The sequence below is a fragment of the Macrotis lagotis genome, chromosome 8, assembly GCF_037893015.1.
Source record: "Macrotis lagotis isolate mMagLag1 chromosome 8, bilby.v1.9.chrom.fasta, whole genome shotgun sequence".
Lineage (NCBI taxonomy): Eukaryota > Metazoa > Chordata > Mammalia > Peramelemorphia > Peramelidae > Macrotis > Macrotis lagotis.
In genome coordinates, this window is record NC_133665.1 from 4,321,847 (window position 1) to 4,336,706 (window position 14,860).

Consider the following 14,860-nt stretch of genomic DNA (forward strand, 5'->3'; position numbering starts at 1 on the left):
TAGTGAAATGTCAGAGAAATTTGCCTAATAAGTAGGAACGAGATCCAGAGACATTCCTCTGAATAGGGAGAACCAAAGCACACCTATGGTGCAAAATCTGATTCACAGGTCTTCCATGTTTCTTACAGCACAGCTAAAAGGTATACTGGATCAAAGGACCCATGACTCTGACCTGAATTACCTGACCTTAAGAACTGAGGAGATGCTAAAAAGGTTGTCATTGATCATCCCCAGAGCCAAAGCTTTTCTCAAAATTGTTGACTTCAAGTACTTAAAAGGCAAAGTTTCTTCAGTAACATGGGTTTAAAAACATTTTGTCATTCTAGAGGTTGTTTCCTAGACAAACTGGTCTAGCTTCCATGTTTGAATGATCTTGACAAACCTATGAAGTTGAGTAAATAGCCATCCAGCCTTTTATTCTCCAGGAGCATAAATTTTGCTTTCGAGGCAGGAGTAGAAAGCTACTCCCATCACAATTGCTTCAGATACTATAATCACCCTCTGGCAGCTCCAGGTCTCTACCTCAAGAAATGGACCCTATTGGAAGACTAGCATTGAATAACATCTTATTCAATTTTAGACATTTTAATTGTGACCAGGATAAGGAACCCTCACTTTCTTTTTTTTTTTTGCAAGGCAGTGGGGTTAAGTGACTTGCTCAAGGTCACACAGCTAGGTAATTATCTGAGCTCACATTTGAACTCAGGTCCTCCAGACTCCAAGGCTGGTGCTCTATACACTGTGCTACCTAGCTGCCCCTGAACTCCCACTTTCTAACCAAACCAGGAGTGCTTTTTTTTTGTTTTTGTTTTTTTAATTAAGCATCCCCCAGTAATGATATTCTCTGGGATTTAATGTGCCCATTAAGAATCTCTTCCTATTGGGGCTGCTAGGTGGTGCAGTGGATAGAGCACCAGCCCTGGAGTCAGGAGTACCTGGATTCAAATCCAGCCTCAGACACTTAATAATTACCAAGCTTTGAGGCCTTGGGCAACACTTCACCCCATTGCCTTGCAAAAAAAAAAAAGAATCTCTTCCTATTGATGAGAATTATATTTCCTGATTGATTTCAGCCCCCTATTTTGAAGGTCTAATGTTATCCATAAGTTCCAAGGTAACTTCAGGGTGATGCAAAAGGATGCTTTGGAAAGAGCAGAGGTTCTAGGAGTAGAGTCCTTGAGTTCACATTACGGCTCTATTACTAAATACTTGTGGGATTTTGGAGAAGTCAACTAATCTCCCTAGGCCTCAGTTTCCACATCTATAAAATTATGGAAATTGGACTAAGTGGTTTCTGAGATCATTGCTAGTTTCAGAGTGGTGATCTTTTTTTCTTTTTTAAATTTTTGCAAGGCAATGGGGTTAAGTGGCTTGCCCAAGGCCACACAGCTAGGTAATTACTAAGTGTCTGAGGTCGGATTTGAACTCAGGTACTCCTGACTCCAGGGCCGGTGATATATCCACTGCTCCACCTAGCCCCCCCAGAGTAGTGACCTTTGATCCTTGTAGGATTTATGATCTTATAGGAAATCTGGGTATGGGGAAGATGTGTTACAACTTCGGAGAGTAAAAATCTAAATCAATATATGTTGACTATGTGGCTAGTGAAGCCCCTCTCAACTCTCTAATTCGATAATTCTATGAGAAACCATTGTCAATCAGGCTAGAAACATTTATTAAGTACTAATACGCCAGATACTAGCCATTGCGGGGTACAAACAAAGGGGAAAAAATGTGGTTTCATAACTTAAGGTGTTAACTTTCTAATGGAGAAGGCAACAGGCAGCTATTATTAATCATCATATTAGCTTACATTTATGTAGTGCCTACTATATGCTAGTCATTGTTCAAAGTACTTTAAAATATTACCTTATTTGATGCACACAAAACCCAAACAGAAGGTGCTATTTACAGAGGGAAAAATTAAGGCAAATAGAGACCTTAAGTAACTTACTCAGGGTCACAGAGCTAGGATTTGGACTCAGGTCTTCCTGACTCTAGGAACAGCAAACTATCCCCTGTTTCATTTTGCTGCTCCAAATTATTTTGTGCATACAAGATCTTTAAATAAAACATAATTTGGGGCAGCTAGGTGGTGCAAGAGGATGGAGCACCAACCCTGGAGTCAGGAGGACTGGAGTTCAAATCCTGTCTCAGACATTTAATAATTACCCAGCTGTGTGACTTTGGGCAAGTCACTTAACCCCATCACCTTGCAAAACCAATAAAACATAATCTTAGGGGAAAAGAATTGGGGGAAAGAAAGAAGATAGACCCAGGAAAGGTTTTGACTTATCAAAGGTCACATGAAAGTACCTTCTCTTACTGTGACACTGATCAATCCTGCCTTTTCACTCTGACAGAATTCCAGGAGACTCCAAAGCCAGAGTTTTGGAAGCTTCTTCTTTCATGTAGTCACACAAAGCCTTCCATGATCTACTCCATGTTCAACAACTCGAGTCCTTTACCCTCAAATTAAATGATTCATGTATGAATTTGGTATTAGGAACCAAGTGAGTTTTGTTCTTTTTCTTTCTTCCTTGGATAGAGATGTATTACTATTCACTCTTCTCATACAAACTCTTCTCACGAGCCCATGACAATCAGGGTCTGTGACAGCATGGCCAGGTCCATCTTATATCTCTCCTGAACTTCATTCATTAATTTTCCATATAACAACCTGAAACTGCTTGCTCCTTAGGGAGAAGAATGGACAACCCTACAAAGTCACTGACTTCTTTATTGGAATTATGACTGCACCTGGAAAAAATAGTGAAGAACTGGCAAAAACAGCTCTCCTACTTCCTAACAGCCAAAATGTTAAGTGCCCATTAGGTCAATTCTGAGGGTTAGAAAACTGAGTAGCAGCACCACACACAAGGACAATAGGGATAATTAATGGGGATAAAAATCAGAGAACGACAAATATAATTTCCTCTTTAGTATATAATTTGTTGTCCGTATTTTTCCTAATCTGTAAAATACCTTGTTCATTTTTCTAAGAACAAGCAGATTCTGACTTAAAGCACAATCTTATTTATTATGATTTGTATCTTCCCATGTGAGCAAGAATATCTCTACTACTGTTTGGTGTAATTGCCTTCCTATTCCTCTGAATCTCTGTCAGATGTTTCTGATCCAAAATTAGTGGAGGGGACAGTTGTCAATTACTGAGAGTTTCAGTGAAATGGTTTAAATTACTTTTAAAGTAATTTAGTTTTTAAAAGTAATTCAAGAACTCACTTGGCATAGGCAGAACTAGTTGTTTGCATTTGATAAGAATGGAAATTAATATGTAAGTGGATGGCATAAGGGTCTTTGAACTAATTATCTCTTAGACTAAAAAGTCTCTTTTTAGATAACACTACATTTACAGGGTCCTATGAAAAATCTGGGAGACTTCTTGCAGAAGGAATTGAAGCAGTAAAATCTATCATGAAGCTGCAACTTTTGCGTGGAAGAACTATCATTCATTGCTAGTAGTAGTGCTCCTTTCAATGCTCTCTGGTTGTCTATTCCCTAGAAAAAATGCACAGGTGGCCTGTTCCTACAGTCAAAATATTGCATGGATATCTTTTGTGATAACATGATGAAATTAAGCTTGAAAATAGAGGGAAAAAAATGGATTTTCATTCCACCATAGAAAACTCTTCATGACAAATAATATGACCTGCTTTTCCACCCTCTAGATAAGTACAAATTATCTTCCTTACCCTTAAATAGACACACACACACACACACACACACACACACACACACACACATTCTTTTTCACAACCCTGCCCCCCTAAACTACTGAAAGAATGAGAGAACCTTTGACTGACATACATCAAAAGTTCTTGGGGTCAAGGTAAACCAAATGATAGAGGTTCTCTAGCTTGGAAACCCAAATTTCATCAAGACTTTCCCAAATCTCATCTAAGAATTTTATCCACTACTTACTGAAAACCCTTAATGGGGGAGATCATCCTAAACTCAAAGTTTAACTAGATGGTATCTTCTGTTGCTACAGCAAAAACATGGTCTTCCCTACCAGCCAAGAGTCCGTGGCTCGATAGATTCTGCATGGCTTGGGTTGGGACTGAGCCCTGGGGATACAGAAGGCATAAAAATGGAAATAGAGACAGGTTTATGGAAAGGACTGCCAACGGCACTTAGCATGTTGAGAAGATGATTAATTCCATCTTTTTTTCGCCCCTCAGTCATGTTCTGTGGATTTTCTGGATACTCAGATTTCTATAAAATCCACTGGATTAAAATTATTCTCAACTGGCAAAATTCTATAAAAGGATGCTATTGGAAGATTTGTAAGTAAAGTTGACTATCTTGTTGGAAAGCAAGTTGAGGAGTAAGAGAAGATAAAATGCAACCTGATATATTCCCTTAGATGAGGTTATAACATCAGGTCCTTGAATTCCTTAGAAATATCAAATACCATTTCCTTAAACATTTGATAGGATGAGATTGAGGAAATGTATGTGTTTTCTTTTGGGGAGGCAGAGCTATTAAGAGTAAGGGAAGCTGGTGGTTAGTAAGGGCTACACAGATTTGCATTTAAACACACAAACAGAAGGTAAGGAGATAAGAGCTAAACTATGCAAAACTCACAGAATGTGATCAAGTTACCACAAGGGTCAATATTAAACTACACAATAACTTTTTGGGAAGTCAGATATGTGAATTATCCACTAATTATGTCCTTCAGATATAAATTAGACAGTCTGTGGGACCTAGTTGTCAGTTATACTACCATACTGGTCTCTTTGGCTATCACATTTTTTGAAACCAAGCAGAGAGAATGGTTTCCAGTAATAAAATGAGACAGTAAAGAAGGAATTAGATGCTCCAGTGAATTTGATGAAAACAGTAAAGCTGTTTCTGTCACACACATCTTGTCATCAGAGGTAGTCTTGGTTCTATTATGGGAAGTGAAATACATAGTTCCTGGATACACAGAAAAGAGGCTTAGGAGGCACCTATATAAGGTAGTCCCAGTTAATTTTTCACAAGAACATCAGTGACAAATTATAACCAACCTTCACTGCTAAATCACAAAAACTGTTGCTCTAATATTACAGGGCAAATCACCTATTTATGTGTTCTTATGGAAAATTCCTCTTTAATGCCATTTCTGTCAACTATCTTTTTGTAGAATGAATTAAAAGCATTAGATGGGTGCAGGCCTATACTTACTACTGAAAGCAAGAAATAGGAGGTTCAGTATTAGGTTTCTAGTATCTAGAACTCTTAGGACAAAAGAGCAATGAATTTAAGAAGAGCAAATTCTGGGTGAGCAGCTTTTCAGACATAGATTTTATTTGGAGGAGGAGGATGATGATGATGAAGTCGACGACAATGATGATGATGATGATTACTCATTATAAATTCTTATGTATTGCCAATAATGTATTAAGATCTTCACAAACATCAACTCAGAGACTTGCCTCAGTGTTTGATGTTCATAATCTCTATCCAAGGGACAAATAAGACATAATATTATGAGAAGAAAAGCACTTTCAGGGAAGCAAGGAACTCAGTTCAAGGCTTTACAATGGAGTTTCTAAGTTGAAATTGTTCAGATAGAAGTTGTGAAAGGAGTTGACAATAAAGGAAGAATTTTAAGGAAGAGGGAAAACTGTAGGAGAAGCAAAATAATTCTAGAACAAAAGGAAGACATAATAATCCTCTCATTTATATAGCAATATAAAGGAATAGTAAAACATAAAAACAAGCACATTTTAGAAGTGAAAAAATGCAAGAAATTTCACACAAGTCCCAATCAATGGAGATGATAACAGAGAAAGAGAAAAGTAATTTGTATACATTTATGATATTCTTCTCTATTTTTTCCTCTCATTAGTTGTCACTGGAATTCAGTCATTAATGGGTGACAATCAGCTTGAAGGTAAAATTGTTGAAAACTATAATATATATTTCAAATATAGGAAGATAAACAGTCAAATACTGTCCTCTCCACACACACACACACACACACACACACACACAAACACACACAGACACATAATGTTTCACTAAGAAAACCACTATATAACCTGTCAGATATATATTTTGCCTTTGCTCTTGTGAAAATAGACATTTAGATTACATTCTTTCAGGAAAAGTAGAGGGGAGACCATCTTCATCAGTGTCAAGCAGTCCAGAAGACTTAAGGATGAAAGACTTCGGGATGAAAAGATGAGAACAGCAATGATATTATAGACCTAATCTAAATACTTACTGCAATTTCTTATTTCTCTAACAATTTGATGCAGTGGTTTTTTTTTTCTTTTCTTAGCAAATGATCTTCAGATTTTAGATTCAGGTAGAGAACAAGGTAGAACCCTGTTTGGTTGTCTTAGCATTTTTCTAAGAAAGATTGTTTTAATTATCAGAGCAGTTAAAAAAAGCGAATCAAATCTTGACTTTTCAAGACCTCAGTCCTTGTTGGCCAACTAGTTCATCCTTATATCAAAGAAATTCTACTTTAATGTACCTGTCTGGTGGTCATTTAGCAGGTGTTCAAAAACTTCCAAGAAGGGGTGATCTACCACCTCATAAGGAAATCCTAGCAAGTTTTTCTTGAATATCAAGCTTACATTTGCCTCTTTGGAACTTTCATTCACTGCTCCTGGTTCAAATAGATATGACAGATATCATATTTTTCATCCCAATTCTTATTTTCTCTAGCCTAGACATGTTCAATTCCTTAAACCTATCCTCCTGTGGCATGGATTTTGATCCTTTACCATCCTGGTTGGGCTTCTCTTGGATACTCTCCAGCTACCCATGTCCTTCTTAAATTTTGTTACACAGAACTGAATAGCTTACTCCAATGATATTTGAAAAGGACAAATTCCAGTGGAATTTTCAACTCCATATTCCATTAAGTTCTGCCTCTTGTAATACTGTCTAAGATTGCATTAGCTTTTGGGGCTGACACATTCTGCTTCTGACTCATATTGAGCTTGCAGTCCACTAAAATTCCCAGATTTTCTCCAGAACAACTGCTATCTCACAATACTCTCCTTAAATTATATTAATCAGCATAAGCTCTAGCACAGATCCCTGGAGTATTAGAGACCTTCTGCTAGGGAAATTCAGGCTTTCAGGGTGGGGAATGGATTCACATACTTTAAAGTTTAATATACAGCATTAACATTTTCTAAGTCTAGATAATAAATAAAATAATAATCAAACCCTAAATTGTATTAATTGCATATTTCTGGGCTTTAAATTCTCACAGTGAAAATTTAACAACCAGCTCTTGTAAGCTTGATAGAATTGGCTGCCATATACCCTTGCATCGTATTATTTGCAAATAATCTTTGAGTGTCATCCAACAAGCTCTGAATCAATCTGATCATATTATTGACTAATCATATCACTCCATTCTCTGCAATATAGTATAAAATATTTAATTAAGAGTTTTGCCAAACTCCAGGTAAGCTAGACTCAGAATATTCTTATCTACTAAATTAATAATTCTTTAAAAAATAAATGAGAGGGCAGCTAGGTGGTGTAGTGGATAAAGCACCGGTCCTGGAGTCAGGAGTACTTGGGTTCAAATCTGGTCTCAGACACTTAATAATTACCTAGCCGTGTGGCCTTGGGCAAACCACTTAACCCCATTTGCCTTGCAAAAACCTAAAAAAAAATAAATAAATGAGAATTGTTTGGTATGACTTATTCTTCTTTATTGTAATTTTGTTTTTATTGAACATGACTAACATTAACAATCCACGAACTTTTCCATATAGAAAGAATGGAAAAATAAGATTGTCTAAAACCAAAAATCTCTAAGAAACTAGTTTGTGTATGTCCTTTTTTTAAAGATTTTATTTATTTTGAGTTTTACAGTTTTTCCCCTAATCTTACTTCTCTCCCCTCACTCCCCACAGAAAGCAATTTGCCAGTCTTTACATTGTTTCCATGGTATACAATGATCCAAATTGAATGCAATGAGAGAGAAAACATTTCCTTAAGGAAGAAACATTAAGTATAAGAGATAGATCAGACAATAAGACATCAGTTTTTTTTTCTAAAATAAAGGTAATAGCCCTTGGTCTTTGTTCAAATTCCACAATTCTTTCTCTGGATACAGATGGTATTCTCCATCACAGATAGCCCCAAATTGTCCCTGATTGTTGCACTGATGGAATGAGCAAGTCCATCAGGTTTGATCATCAACCCCATGTTGCTGTTAGGGTGTACAATGTCTTTCTGGTTCTGCTCATCTCACTCAGCATCAGTTCATGTAAATCCCTCCAGGCGTCCCTGAATTCCCATCCCTCCTGGTTTCTAATAGAACAATAGTTTTCCATGACATACATATACCACAGTTTGTTAAGCCATTCCCCATTTGAAGATCATTTACTTCATTTCCAATCCTTTGCAACCACAAACAGGACTGCTATGAATATTTTTATACAAATGATGTTTTTACCCTTTTTCATCATCTCTTCAGGGTATAGATCGAGTAGTGGTATTGCTGGATCAAAGGGTATGCACATTTTTGTTGCCCTTTGGGTGTAGTTTCAGACTGCTCTCCAGAAAGGTTGGATGAGTTCACAGCTCCACCAACAATGTATTAGTGTACCAGATTCCCCACAACCCTTCCAACAATGATCATTATCTTTTCTGGTCATATTGGCCAGTCTGAGAGGTGTGAGGTGGTACCTCAGAAATGCTTTAATTTGCATTTCTCTAATAAGTAATGATTTAGAGCAATTTTTCATATGACTATGGATTGCTTTGATCTCCTCATTTGTAAATTGCCTTTGTAACCTTTGACCATTTGTGGCATTACTTATTTTTGATGAAGACAAACTACTTTTATTGTAATCATGTTTTTAGAGGTGATCATATTCTGGATCCATTCTAGAATATCCCCAGGAATCAAAGCCCAATTCACTGGGCTAGAGTTTGCAAGTTCTGTTTTTTCTTTCTTTTTTTTTAAATTTAGAAAATAATTGTTCTTTTCCAGTTATGTAGTACACCTCCTATTTTCCATGATCTCTCAAATGTTACTTACATGATAGTGTTATCACATGATTTCAAAAATTTCATTCTCCAGCATCTCTCATGTCTCCTGGGTTAATTTCTCCAGCAGCAGAGCCTATTTATGTTTTCTTTGAACCCTTGGAATGTTTTTCTAAAACCTAAGGTGTCAGACTATGCCTATCTACTCTATTACAAATGCTTGGATAGAGTGTTGAATTTCCCCTAATATTCCCACTGTTTCCACCCCAGCAACCATTTCCTTTCCATTAGTGAAAATAAGATCCAGAATAGATTTTCTCCTTGTTGACTTTTCTATCTTTTGAAGGTTGAAACGATCAATCAGGCAAGTCAAGAAGTTATTAACTTATGCTGTCTAAATGATTGAAGTCTCTCATCTCTCTGATCTATTTCCCAAATTCCTTACCTATTTCCTCTATATGTCCAGCTAGATTGTAGTATATTCAAATAATAAAAATTCCTTCTGTTCTTTCCATTCTTTGACTTCCAGCCAAATTTTCTCCTCATGCTTTCTCTCTCTGGTTTCTGGATTTATTCACATGAACATGTATTTCTGCTTTTTTGTTTGTTTGTTTAGATTTTGCAAGGCAATGGGGTTAAGCGGCTTGCCCAAGGCCACATGGCTAGGTAATTATTAAGTGTCTGAGGTCGGATTTGAACCCAGGTACTCCTGACTCCAAGGCCAGTGCTCTATCCACTGTACCACCTAGCTGCCCCACTTCTGTTTCTTTTAAAAGGTAAACCCATTCATATTTTCCCCACCACGTCTCATGACTATCTTTGAGGTCACATTTACTTTCCTGCATTAGGACCCTTAATTTCTTATTTTTTATATGCATAATTTCATTCAGTATTGTGGAACCAGAAGAAAGCATGTAAAATTGAATTGGAGGAGCAAGATAATCTCCATTATTTCTATTTCTGTATGAGTCTGGATTCCTGCCTTTTCTTACTTTATATAAATAGAAGAAAGCCTTGGTTGAATCGTATCCTAGGGAAGTTGTTTAAATGAAAAAAAGACATATGTGTGACTGAGTGACAGAGATAAACATGAAAAATTCTTTTAAAGGAAATAAGTCATTATTACCACATGAAGCTAAATATCCTTGCATTGAATAAATGACTGATGACATCAATGTGGAACTATAATAACCTTCAGAAGCAATGAAAACTATCTGATATTCCATCTAACAGAGTTCTTACTCCTCAGGTAGATGTTCTTCCTTGAATACAGAAGCAGTTGTTTCCTTGGGAAACCTTCTTTATTACTTTGTGGAAAATTCACCAACCATCATTTAGCTCCTTTAATCCCTTGCAAGAACCAACCAGTGACTAAAATGGATGATTCTGTGCCTGATAATCCCTTTTATAATATGTTCCCTTGGGTCCTGAGTTTGCATATATTTGCCAAGTAGAGGTAGCAGATTAGAAAAACCTTATGATATTCTAAATCAAGGCTAATAAAGGTAGAGGAAGGAGCAGAGTAATAATATTAATTGTATCCTGCAAAATGATTTCACAAATGGTCCCCAGAAACAATCAAAGTCAGTTAGATTTAATCACTATTAAGCTCCTTTTATGTGCAAAGAATTGTAGTAAGTGCTAATTTGAATAAGTATTGCTTTTCTCTCAGAGCTTACACTAAAACTATCTCTTCTTGTCTTCTCCTTATATAATAACCCTGGAAAGGTAAATTACATTCATTCCATGTCAGGATATTCTGAAATTGGGAATTCTTAGGCTATACAAATAGTCATCTATTACAAACTAGAAGACATCACTTATGGTGTGAGGAATAGGAAAATGTGGTTAATATAAGGAATAGGATACTACAATGATCATAGTTTAAAATATTATAGTTTCACAGCACTCACTTACCGAGGTAACCCCTCAGTAAATTTCTTTCTCACAATCCTTTTGTTGTCAAAATTAATGGTATCTGATTTTAAATTATTAATGATTATTCACAATGCCCACAAATTACCTCAATGAATTACCAAGCCTGAACTATTAAAGAATTCTTCATATTCATCTTTGTTGATGATCCCTTCTAGAGAGTCTAAGTATTTTTAAAAATCTTTCACAGTTCAGATCCTCTGCTTCCAGAATATATTGTAGCTATCTTTAGGGATAATCAATTTTATAGAGTCATTTGTCTAGGTTAATAAATTAAATCTGCATTCAATTAGTAGTGTCTTTTTCCCTATTGCTTTGGATGCAGGCAGAAATTTGGAAAAAGCCTGTGCTTTCAGTATCTACACAACACAGATTCCATAATAATATATGAAAGAATGTTTAGATGTCAGTTGTTCTGTTATTTTCAGTGTGGAAAATTTATACTTCTCTGATAATAATATTCCAGAAATAACATTTTTATTCAAGAATGCATCTTCTAGTACTAAATTCAAATCCCAATCCAATGAAAATATATCTGAATTCCTTTGACTGAACTTCTCAAAGCTGTTATGTCACCATGGATCATGCAGGAGCCTTAGTATATGCCCATATGTTATTCCTGCCACTGGTAATTCACAGTCAATAGCTATTAGGTGTTTGAGAATCAAACTTTAGAGTCCCATGGCTAAATAATACTTTTAAAGTCCATTTTCCTCCAAGATGGACTATGCTTAAGCCATCACAAATAATAAAAGTTATTCTATAATAATATTCTATAATATATAGTAATCTATAGAATCTAAGAGATTTCATCAGCTTCCTTAGTTATTACTCATTTCTAATTTAAAATCCTACTACCCTCCATATATACTGCAAGATGAAAAAACAGTTGTTTCTTCTTATGTAAATGAGAATCAGGCCTAAAACATTATCCACTTCTTTCAGGTTGAATAAATTTATGAATTTTTAATCCTTATACTTCAGGTATTGTATTCTATTATTTTAATCTTCTTTACAGATCTTCACATCCCTCTTAAAGGTGTGATTGTCAGAACAATTAACAATAGGAGAGATAAACATTTCAAACTTATAATTTCTAGTTAGATTGAGAATTTAAACTTTGATCAGAAATACAGTTGATAAAAACTTATTAACTCTAACATTTTCCCCCTTTTGATCAAAGTGACACTTTAGTGTCAACTATACATCAATTAAAAGAGGGTGTAGGGAAAATGAAAGGTATATTAGAGTGAGAACTAGCATATCTTTGAGTCCTAGGGTTGCTAGGAGATGGGCAAGTAGCCTAACGTCTAAGGGGAGCATGCTATTAGACTATAAATCAATAAATAAAGGGGAAAATAACCATAAAAAAAGAAGTACAAAAGGGAAACGATAAACAGCAACATGAAATTCAGGCCCATTCTTTTCTTCTGGAGACATCTGAGATAGTTATGCACTTCTGGATACTATCATGGACTAGGCTCACCCAAGTAAAATTCAGGTTACTTATAGAAATCTTCTTCTCTGGTAAAAGAACATCTTACCACAAAAGTTTAATCAGATCAAAACTTTTATTTCCATTATTAGAGAATGAAATTTGGAATATCTTTGATCATGAAAAATTATAATTTTGATATGCCAATTGTCTTGCTGATATATGAAAATTCAGTTACAAATAGAAATTACAAACCCAGTTTTATACAAACCAGCTTTAAAAACCCCATTTTTATACTTGGCATTATTCATTTATTCCCCCCACTTGGGGGATGCTATTTCACTAACAAAATAACTTAAAAAGATTCTAATAAAAAGGGAATTCATTAAAAATTGCCAAATTGACTAGAATTTATAACATAAACATTTGGTAATCATTTTAGAATAATGTGAATCCAAAAAATGGCTTACATATAAATCATTTAAAAACTTTTACCAGTGCTAAAAATGAATCAAAAATTCTTTAGTTGAAAATTTCTCTTCCCTTCCCCCCACTGAGAAAGCAAGTAACTTGGTGTAAGTTAAAAATGGGTGGACATGAAACAAATTAATACAATAGTCATGTTGTAAAAATAAACATAATCCTCCCCACTAAGAAAAAGAAACCTCACAAAAAATAAAATGAGGGGGAAAAAAGTGTGCTTCAGTCTGTATTCAGACATCTTCATCTCTTTCTTTGGGATGCAAAGCATCCTTTAGCACAAGTCCATCAGAGAAATTGCTTCAATTCTTTTTTCCACAGTTGCTACTGAAAGCTTTATTTCCCTCCATCCTATTCCCCCAACCCTCATTTACTCTATTTTCCTCTCTTTTTTGCCCTGTCCCTCCTCAAAAGGGTATTATATCTGACTAATCTTTTGCCTGTCCCCTACACCCCACCCTTACCTCCCCTAGCTGCTTTCTCCCATCCCTTTCCTCTCCTATTTTTCTCTGGGGTAAGATAGAATCTACACCAATTCCAATGAGAGTAAAGACTCACTCACTTCCCCCTACCTTTCCCCCACCCTCTACTCCTTGTCTCTTTTATGTGAAATAACTTACCACATTCTACCTCCCCTTTCCCCTATCTCCCAGTCCATTTCTTTCTTGCCCATTAACTTTTTAATATATTTTTCCTTCAAATTCAATTCACTCCTTTGTCTTTTCTATATATGCTCCTTCTAACTGCCCTAATAAATGAAGATGTTCATATGAATTATCAGTGACATCTTCCTATGCAGGAATACAAGCATTTCAATGTCATTAAGTCCCTAATAATTTTCCCTTCCTGTCCACTCTCCTTATGCTTCACCTGAATCCTGTACTTGAAGATCAAACTTTCTGTTGAGCTCTGGTCATTTCATCAGGAAAGTTTGAAAGTCCCCTATTTCATCGAATATCCATGTTCAGTTTTGCTGGATAGTTGATTCTTGATTCCAAACCCTATGAGCCATTAATATAGAAGTTGCTAAATCTTATGTTATCCTGACTGTAGGTCTACAATATTTGAATTGTTTCTTTCTAGCTGTTTGTAATATTTTCGCCTTGGCTTGGGAGTGAAATTTGGCTATAATATTCCTGGCACTTTTGAATTTGGGATCTCTTTCAGGAGGTGATCAGTAAATTCTTTCAATTTCTATTTTACTGGTACTCTGCATCTAGTATATCAGAGCAATTGTCTTGGAGAATTTCTTGAATGAAGCCCAGGCTCTTTTCCTAGTCATGACTTTCAGTAAAACCAATAATTTTTTAAATTATTCCTCCTAGATCTGTTTTCCAGGTCAGTTGTTTTTCCAGTAAGATATTTCACATTTTCTTCTAGTTTTCCATTCTGTGGGTTTTGTTGTTTCTTGATTTCTCACAAACCTCATCTGCTTCCCTTAGCTCCATTCTGCATTTGAGGGTATTATTTTCTTCAGAGAGCTTTTGTATCTCCTTTTCCATCTGACCAGTTCTTTTTGAGGCATACTTCTCATTAGCCTTTTGGACTGTTTTTTCCACTTGACCCAAACTGGTTTTTGTTTTTTGTTTTTTTAGGTTTTTACAAGGCAAACAGCTAGGTAATTATTAAGTGTTTGAGACTAGATTTGAACCCAGGTGCTCCTGACTCCAGGGGCCGGTGCTTTATCCACTGTACCACCTAGCTGCCCTCCAAACTGGTTTTTAAGATGTCATTTTCTTCAGTAATTTTTTCTAATTCCTTCACCAAGCTGCTAACTTCTTTTTTTTAGGGTTTTTTGCTAGGCAAATGGGGTTAAGTGGCTTGCCCAAGGCCACACAGCTAGGCAATTATTAAGTGTCTGAGGCTGGATTTGAACTCAGGTACTCCTGACTCCAGGTCTGGTTCTTTATCCACTGTGCCACCTAGCTACCCCACCACTGCACCACCTAGCTACCCCTCTTACTTGGTTTTTATGATTTTTCACAACACTCTCATTTTTCTACCCATTTTTTCCTTTTCCCCCCTTTCTTG